The 9,814-nt window shown below is 46.1% G+C and overlaps 1 long non-coding RNA gene across 5 annotated transcripts; it reads right to left on the reverse strand.

Annotated features, from left to right (window-relative positions):
- Window positions 1-5,813: 5,813 nt before the first annotated feature.
- On the reverse strand, window positions 5,814-9,054 carry LOC125551452. Of its 5 annotated transcripts, XR_007302662.1 has the most exons (5): window positions 8,254-9,053; window positions 7,835-7,971; window positions 7,320-7,385; window positions 6,910-6,985; window positions 5,814-6,124 (listed from the first exon to the last, which is right to left on the reverse strand). It is a non-coding gene; the product is annotated as an uncharacterized LOC125551452 (long non-coding RNA). The 5 variants fall into 5 exon arrangements; XR_007302659.1 differs by having other exon boundaries at window positions 6,910-6,981; window positions 7,835-9,054; XR_007302658.1 differs by having other exon boundaries at window positions 7,835-9,053.
- Between the last annotated feature and the right edge of the window lie 760 nt (window positions 9,055-9,814).

Below are 9,814 nucleotides of genomic sequence, written 5' to 3' on the forward strand. Positions count from 1 at the left end.
AGCGTCATCGCTGCACCCCTTTGTGCCGCGGGACGGCCGCACTGCCATCCCGTCGCTGACTCCGGCCGACTTGTCATCCCATGCTCGTCTCGCGCCCACGGATGCACATGCCGTGTTGCTCATGTCAGGCGAGCTCTTGCGTTACCGCCCGGTCGACGACATCTACGAAGATTGGCTTGACCACATCACTGAGCTCGTCAGCGCCGCTGGGGGCTCTCCTGCACCATCCCTCTCGTTGCCTCGCCCGCCTCCAGCCACGGGGGACGTAGCTCACGGAGCGCCTCCGCCGCCCCTGCATCATGACGGTGCTTTCATGCCGACACGCGCGTCTCACGGAGCGCCCCCGCCTCCTCCGCACCAAGACGGTGTCCTCGCCCAAGACGCGTGGTCCTGCGGCATGATCCGCCATGCCGTGTGCCCGTGCATGAAGAAAGAAGCTGCCATGAGGTCCCTCGACCACAAGAAAATGCTCTCGCACTCCCAGCGCCACCATGTCAAGACCGCGCGCCGCTTGCCGTGGCGGTGCGCGGGTACCAAGACAAGATTCCACCGCCACGACAGGCTTCAGTGACCATAGCAGGCTACCGAGCCTTTACTTCCGAGCTGCGCACCGTCATTTGGCAAGGCAAGTTCAAGCCAGATCTGCCTTCGCGCTACGATGGCACCTCAGACCCTGCGGAGTTCTTGCAGCTCTACAAGCTAAGCATCGAGGCGGCCAACGGCAACAAAAAAGTCATGGTGAACTAGTTTCCCATGGCTCTCAAGGATGGCGCTCTCTTGTGGCTTCCAAACCTGCCCGCTGGATCCATCTCCTCCTAGGGCCAACTTCTAGGGTACTCGCGACCGCCCGCCAGCTGCAGGCGACGTGCGGCGCATCAAGCAGCAACCAGGGGAAACCCTGCAAAAGTACATCCAGCGCTTCAACAACGTCCGCCTCAAGATCTCCAAGGTGACAGATGAGGCCATCATCTCCACTTTCTCCAATGGTGTCCGTGATGTCAAGATGAAGGAAGAACTCGCCATCCACGAAGAGCCATGCTCGGCCCAGGAGATGTTCAATATGGCGACCAAGTGTGCGCGAGCTAAGGAGGGGCGCCTCTCCCTCCTCGAGCTCCCTGCTGCTGACTCCGAAGAGAAGAAAGCCAAGGCCAAGGACGTGAAGCGTAATGGAGTAGCCGTGCTCATGGTGGAGCCGGACTCGAAGCACGGCCGGGACCACCCCGAGTCATCTAGGTGCAGCCGTCCATTTTGCGCCTTCCAAAATGTACACAACCACAACACTAACAACTGCCAAGAGCTCAGAGCCATTAGAGATGGGCACTTCGGTCGGCGCCCCGAGCGCAACTACCGGGGCTCTGGCCGAGGAGGAGGAGGAAGTGGGGGACGTTGGGACGACCGCGGCCCCCGTTAGGATGGCATGACCATCCTCGCGAGCACCACTGGCAGGACCAGCCTCGTGAGAACCGTCCTCAGGGCAATGCTGGCCTTCCTCCGCTGCCGCCATCATCGACGAAGAAAGACGACCACCACCAGGACGAGGGGGCTGGGGGCATCCAGGAGTCGTGCGCTATCGCCTGCATCCTAGGCGGTGCTCAGGCCCCAGCTTCTCAGCACATCTTCAAGCAGTTGGCTCGTGAGGTGAGTGCGGCCCTTCCCAAGCTCGAGGCCATGCACCCGCTCAAGTGGTCGAAGTGTTCCATCACCTTTAGATTGGCGGACCAGCTCAAGTGTGCGGCGACCGCCGGCATCCTTCGGATTCTTTGTTCACCCGTCATCAGCAACGTCCAAGTCACAAAGATCCTCATCGATGGCGGCATAGGGCTCAATGTCCTGTCCGTCAAGTCGTTCGATAGCCTCCAAGTGCCATACAATCAGCTACAACCTACCAAGCCTTTCTCAGGAGTGACTGACGGCTCCAGCACACCGGTAGGGCAGGTCCGCCTCCCTGTCACCATCGGCTAGCATAACAACTACCATACCAAGCTCATTGACTTCGACGTCGCCCCCATCCATCTGCCGTACAACGCCATCCTAGGGTATCCAGCATTGGCCAAGTTTATGGCAATGACCCACCACAGCTACAACGTCCTCAAGATGCTAGGGAGTGGAGGCATTATCACGATCCCCTACGAAGAAAGAGATGCGGTGTGCTCCCTTGAGTGCGCCTTCCAAGCTGCTGCGATCAAAGACCCCGACCACGAAGGCGTCATGTACGCTCACTACTAGGGAAAACCCTAGTAGTAGCGCTGGTTTTGTGCTCACTAGTAGCGCGGGTAGGCGCGCTACTAATAAGGCGCTACAGCTATTGCTTAGCAGTAACGCGTGCCGCATGCGCTACTGCTAGGACAAATAGCTGCAGCGCGTGTTCACTCCCACGCTGCTGCTAATGTAACTACTGGCAACGTGTTTTCTTTCCATCGCTACTAGTATTATTTTTTTAATTTTTTAATTTTAGTGTATTTATGCGCCATCATAAAAATATTGGTACAATACCAGTTATGAGGTTTACATCATTATGTCCATAACAGTGTGTCAAATGAAGGTGGATTAGGTTCAAGTGGAGGCAATATGTGGTGCATGTCAAAAGTATACTACTAATCCAAACTTGATATAGTTTGGACTAGTAGTACTTTCGATGTGCACCACATGTTGCCTCCACTTGAATCTAATCCGCCAACACAAGCTATTTAATCATCATCATAATCATTAGCACCAACAATATTTATTTAATCACCACTAACACTAGCTAATAATAATCATCAGTCATTACCACCAACACTAGCTATTTTATCATCATAGTAATAGTGTAGCACATCATCATCCTCAAACTCATTTCTAGCTAATCACTCCTGCTGCTCTCTCTTAGGTAAAACAACATAAAACATGTGTAGCTTTCCTCCTTGATCAAGTTGGAGCATGCAGATGAACCTGTCTCCTAATTTTGGGTAGCACATCTGTTTGCTGCCCCCTAGTACTTGTCTGCGCTCCCCCATCACATATTTGGTCCAGTCTTGCACTATTAAGCATTCATCGCTGATCTTGAATACCTAAAGTAACATGTAGGATATCTTGGTCGTAAGCTAATAATACTCATGGTACCTTTAGTCTCGATCCCATAAGGCACAACATTCATCGGGAGTCCCTGTTGAAGAACATCGTATGGTCACATACTTAGCAATGAAGTTTAGCTTCACAAATAATGTATGGAAAAGATGCACTGAGCACAAATAGTAAAAATCTTACCATCCTTCCAAAATAGATGTGACCGTAGTTCATGACGAACACTATTGGTCGCACGTTTTCAGTACTAAGATTTCTAAGTCCAGGAAGAAAATTTGTCTTGACGGTATCAAGATCCTCAAGCCATGAAACATAATGACTTAGCTTCTCGCAGTTTAGTTCAGCCCCGAGACTGTAGTAGGTCCTGTCTACCAAGCGCTGGACATGTTTGCTTGCACCGAAATAAGCTGACAATACAAATTAGTTGTCAACTATTTTTGAAAAAACAATATCAAAGACATAAATATGGTTGAGAAACTTACATTTTGGTGTAACTGGAGGCGTCTGCACATCGACCCAGATGTCGGTATTACCTTCAATATCTTCTTCCGGACGAATATCAAAGGTGATAACCATATCAGGCTAAAATGCATAAGTCTTGCATACTGCTGGCCATGTTTTGCATCCAAAATAGGTGTAGTCGTCTGAATTGTATAATTTTGCGTGGAAAATATAACCATGCTTGGTCTTCAAATAAACTTTCTTTACCTCCGTAGTATGACTGAAACCTATCTTATCCAATACAAAAACTCTTGCATGGCAGGGGATACACTAGTAGAATAGTAAAAAAAATATAACTTCAAGCAAATGAAGCAGATGTCATGCTTAATTACAAAAAAAGACTTGTCATTGTGACTTACTATATCCACTTCGAAGTTCTCGTCCAGCTTGATGCTGAAGCGCCTATCATCATCTAGGAAGATTCCGTCGCACAGGCCGCGCTCGTCTTCACAGTATTTGCAAATACCGAAACCCTTTTTGTCGTCAGACATTTCCTATGTTCATAGTTAAAACATTAATTGAAAATCGATAGAAGACAACTACCAGGATACTCAACACACAAATCCGGGGCACTCGATATTTCCTACATATTCTGGCAAAAGTCATGCCAAAATTCACGGAAAAATCCGGCATGACCTTTGCTAAAATAGGATATATCGAGCGCCTGAAATTTGCCGGAACGAAAATGAATCAACACTCCGGCAAAACATAGGCCACTCGGAGGTGTAACCTGCAAACATGACCGGCCACTTGGATATTGAGGAACACAAGATATACATTTCAAAATATCTTATAAGACTCAAATTAGCATGCATTCAATAAGCAAAAGTAAATCATCTCATGCGTCCGTACATCGTCGAATATTATCACTAATACATCCCGAATAGTGTCATACATATAACATCACTAGTACAACTAAAACCCTAGCACACGACGGGTATCGGCGCGGGCGGTGGACACCAACAGAGAAGGAACCATCACGGGATCATAGCTCCAGTGAGATCCCTGGAGAACCTGCCAGGTATTGGAGAACCTGTGCTCCAACGCAAACAAGTAGCGACGGATGTGTGCGTCCTCCTCACTGACATGGTGACACACCACCTCCGCGGAGTCCTCGAGCCTCTGGACCATCACTGGCCCACGCGACCGCCACCAAAGAAGGTTCGGGTCAACGACAGGCTGGCTCCTCGCCAACCTGCGCCCCCCGATAGGTAGCGCCTCCCAGTACCACCCCGGCGGAGCCCAGTCCCAGACATGGCCCATCTGGTCAAGCAGGTGTCGTCCTCCGCCGACTGGATGACAAGGATGCGGGATAGGCATCGTCCACGTCGATGCGGGAAAATTGCTTTAACTAAAAAAATAACAACAAGTTCTTACTAACTAGTTCTATTAATTCAACTAGTTCTTACTAAAAAGAAACTTACTATAAATAAAAATATTCTAGTACCTAATTAGTACCTAGTTCTTACTAACTAGTTCTTACTAACTAGTTCCAACTATAAAGTGAAATAAGTGGTCAAATTTTACTTGTTTTATGATTCATCTTAGAAATTTGATTCGTTTCCACCCTTACATGAACCCTAACTCATTTGAGCCGGATCCGCATCCGATTCGTTTCCACCCTAACTAATTTGATGGAGGTAGAAACCCTAGGCAGAGGTAGGGGAGAGGGAGGAGTAGGCGTGCTCACCTCGGGTGCCTGCGACGAGGGAGGGGCAGGCGGCGTCGAGGTCGTGGTTGGGACTCCGGGGCGGCGTTGAGGTCAGGGGGCGGGGGCGGCGTTGAGGTCGGGGTCGGGGGCGGCGTCCCGGCGGCGTTGAGGTCGGGGGCGGGGCCAGCCACTACAACAGGACCGCCACTATAGCAATGCTTTTTTCCGTATCTAGAAGTTCGTATATGCGTTGTTTGTGTATTTACCAACGGTTTGGGATGCGTTGTCTTATCTAGTGTTGATAGTGCGTAGTGCAACGCTTATACCGGCGTTGGTAAAAGGTACCGTTGCAAAAATGCAACACATAAAACAGACTTGTGCAACAGTTTTATACGTTGGTGATTAATGTACGGTAATCAAAATCCCATTGCTTGGCAACAAAAATTTTACAACGGTTCAAGTGTTGTACATATATAATGTGAATTATATTATTATTTATATATATATATATATATTGCCAGCAATTAAATTAATGCTCCACATAATTGGTGATAGATGTGTATTTCAAGTGAAGAAAAAGCAAGAGAATATTACTCACATATAATGAAGAAATCATATATTTGATAAAATTGTGGGTTACAATATTGGATATTACAAGAGGAACATCATCAGAATGTGATGCATAATCTAAATATTTTCTACACATCGAAAGTTCAACCGAAAGCATCCATCAACATCCCTACAACTTATCTAAAACTTAACCGAGGAACATCACCCATCACCCAAAATGAACATCCCTACAACTTAACAAACAATAAAAGCATCCATCATCATCATCATCATCATCATCATCATGGACAGGAGCATCATCATCTTCACACACCCATATAATCATCCATTTATTTCTTGCATCTACAAACAAAAAAATCAAAATGAACTGTTAACACACAGTGCATTGACATGATGCAAGTAGTTGTAGAGACAGAATATTAGTCATTGTATATGCTGATATATCTCTCTATGCAAACTCGATCCAGAAATTCATCTACACAAGCTGAGTACTATTTACTTTCTCTAGGAAATCACACTAGTAATTTGTTGAATTCTATATCCATTGCACACTGCATAAAAATAACAAATATTACTGCCGGTGTAACCATGAATGAATTGCAAAAGCTTAGCATATGAATATCGGATTTGTGATTTAATCCCTATCGTCGTACAATAGAATTGACAATTATATCGTTCATCGACAATGCAAAGACCAACCGCAGAATTTTCTTCAAACATTGAAAAAAGGCTAGTAAGGTCATTCTACTATTCATACTACTCATGAACCCATGCACAGTCTAACATTTTGTGTTACACATTGTTAGCTGGGAATAACTACTATGGTGATCTAAAATAGTTAGCTTCAATATGACATCAATAGTTAGCTTCAACGGAAGCCTTGTACAATGCACACTTATTCTCATGACGGTGGCCTTGGTCTGGTATGGTTAGGAGAAGACACCAAAAAGGATTGGTGGGAAATTTCTTAGATTTACAAGCCATACGCAAGAAGATTCGTATGTCTTTAGAATTTGCAATATATTAGGCCTAAGATTTAAAGCATCGATATGATCATAGAAAATAAAAGTATGCTTGATGGCACATATATTTTCACATCCATCGACAAAAGCTATGAAGAAACTTACCTTATCAGATCAAATATGAGCAAAATTGGTAATTCTCAAGTTCATCCTCTCCTCTACTTGCATGCCACATACCTAACTGGTACACGTGGTAATTAGCTCAAGTAAACATTTGTTTTCTTTTAAACTGAAAACAAACATAATTTGTGTGCTGCAAATACAATAGAATATGTTTTTTGTGATGCATAGTGACATAAATATTATAAATGGCACAAATAATGATGAGTAAATATTTTGTGGGCAACGAACAAAAGTGAGAGTTGAATCTCTGGACCCAAAAAAGGATGGTTGCAAATGGATAGTGTGTATACTGTTCTAGCTTTCTAGGAACATCTTATTGGGCAAAACCAGCAAATTTATATTGAAATTGCTAAAAGAGTAACTAATTTATCATGGAATGGCTACAGGAATACCTTAATTTTAGAGGGACAATTTGTAGGCGCTTGTTTCCTTGGAGTGTATTTCATGAGTACATAGTACTGAAAAATAGTAGTACATCACAGGTTAATCCTTTTATCTAGTTTGTTCTTTCCCTTCCCGCATGGAATTTGCAAAACAAAACTGTTTGGTATTTCCATCATTCATACATACAATAGGCAGAATAGAACATGTTCCTGACATTTAATGCGGAATAGTACCCCAAAAATACGTCTATAGGAGCACCGTGTCCTGAACTCGCCATGAAAAGGCAAACTTCTAATATTAAAATATTTCTCATGATTTTTTTAAGATGATACATCGAGATACCATGTTACCACGATGAGAGTCAAAAGATAATACAATTACGCTTTATCTGGTCTGAAAGTGCATATGAATATAGAATATAATTTGTATTGTCCACCATACTGAGATAACAATACATCAACTCCCAACTGTAACAGAAGAACCTATATTGTTTTTGGAAAGTAAGGGAAAGCATCTAACTTACCGCCAAATAGTGGTTGAAATATTCATCATTTGGTACTAAAAACACCTTGCTGATGATATAGTCTGGCATAATAATCATATCTGACTAACATAACTCAAAGATCAACTTTTATTTTAGAAAGGAAAAGAAGCACCAATCTGCAAAATATAAACAAATAACTAATATTAATAAGCAAATTAAATAATTCTGCTCAGTTTCAAAGCCATATACATACTCTGGTTGTAGCAAGTGCACTGCAAGCCATGCAGACTAAGTTAAGACGTACAATAGTAAAAGTCTTATATATAGTGCATGATAGTCAACTTGATTTACAATCTCTGATATGTTTGTAGTTAATATATGCTAGTTAAATTAATTGCTGCAGTTTGTTGTTGCTCAAGCATATCAATTTGCATAGTATAGAGAGGCCCGATCATTACCTTGCATGTAATATTAATAAGTGGACGAATCACTATTGAGATTGGGTGCTACTTTGCGAGCTTAATCGTGCGTTAATGAACAGTTGAACAGATTGGGTGCTACCTTGCTGATCTTCTTGCCTTTACAAAGAAAAAATAGATGTAGTCATACCTAGAATGAGATCTGTGGCAGCAGTATCCATCCAGTCCTATTAGTAAGCGTGCTCAGGTCCTGCCCTGCTTACCTCTCTGACTCGTCATGCCAATTCGGACGGCGTTTACATGCATAGTACTATGGAGGTGGATAGTCAATTTGGCAAAGTATATTTGTGAGGCAGGTATTTTGGGCGTGGCCCGCTGGTTACATCGGCAGCAGCTGCGAATTGGATGACGGCAAGGACGGATCGCGCGCTAAGAACATGCGCTGTTGGTACATGAGATTGGCTTGGGTTTGGGGGAAAACTTGGTGGGCAGGCCTGATACTGCACATGGCCGTACCTTAGATTCGTCGTTGGTTGTAGGAGTGCCATGACGAGGGGCGGCGCGCCGGTATGCAGGGCAGCAGGGGAGTGGTGACGAGCGACGACGCGCCCGGATGGAGGATCGCAGGGTTGTGGCGAGGTGCGGCGCGCCAGGACGGAGGATCGCAGTGGAGTGGTGAGCGGCGGCGCATCAGGATGCAGGTAGGTCGCAGCCGTGCAAAGGAGTTGGTCGCAGGGGAGCGGTGACGAGGGGCGGCGGCCGGCATGGGAGGCTCGAGAGGAATAGGCGCCGCTGTGGGGACAACGAATGACCTAATCGTGAAAGCTAACTTGGGCTGGGCTGGGTTAGTGCATTTGGGCTTTACTTAGTTGTGGCCGGTTGCAATCTAGTACGTGGGTCACGAGCTACAAGTCTACAACGCATATCCTACAATGGTTATATATGCGTATCTACTGTGAATTTTACAACATATAATCAAAATGTTGTACACTATGTGTTGCTTTATAAGGGGTATCCTTGTAGTGGGCATTGAATCTGGGGTCGGGGCGGCGTGGGGAGAGCGCGCGGCGGCCGAGGGGCGACGGCGGCGGCGAGAGTGGAGTTGATTTGGGGGATGAAGTGGCTGTGGGGAAGGACGAACCGCGTGGTTAAGTCAGAAGTACCAGTAGCGCGTTCCAGAAAGGGCGCTGCTGCTATGTTAGCTACCGCGCGTTCTGGAATACACGCTGCAGCTATAGCGATTAGCAGTAGCGCTGGGCCATTATACGCGCTACTGCTAGGTTGGGCTAGCCATGTGCGTCCAGTTCAAACGTAGTAGCAGCGCTTTTCGCTAGTACGCGCTACTGCTAAAGTCATAGCAGTAGCGCAGTTTATTTACACGCACTGCTACTAAGTAGCAGCAGCGCTTGATTTTGTACAGCGCTACTGGTAAAATTCTGTGTATAGGCTTTTCCCTAGTAGTGGCTCCTGAGGCCATCCCCAAGAAGAAGAAGCAGCTACTCCTCCCGGGGCCTCAGGAGGGCAGCGTCTCCAGCGGCACCACCTCAGGACCTGCACCCACAGTTGGGGCGCCTCCCTCCCTCGCATAGGAAGGCGCGCC

This window comes from Triticum urartu, chromosome 4 (assembly GCF_003073215.2).
Source record: "Triticum urartu cultivar G1812 chromosome 4, Tu2.1, whole genome shotgun sequence".
In the NCBI taxonomy this organism is placed as follows: Eukaryota; Viridiplantae; Streptophyta; class Magnoliopsida; order Poales; family Poaceae; genus Triticum; species Triticum urartu.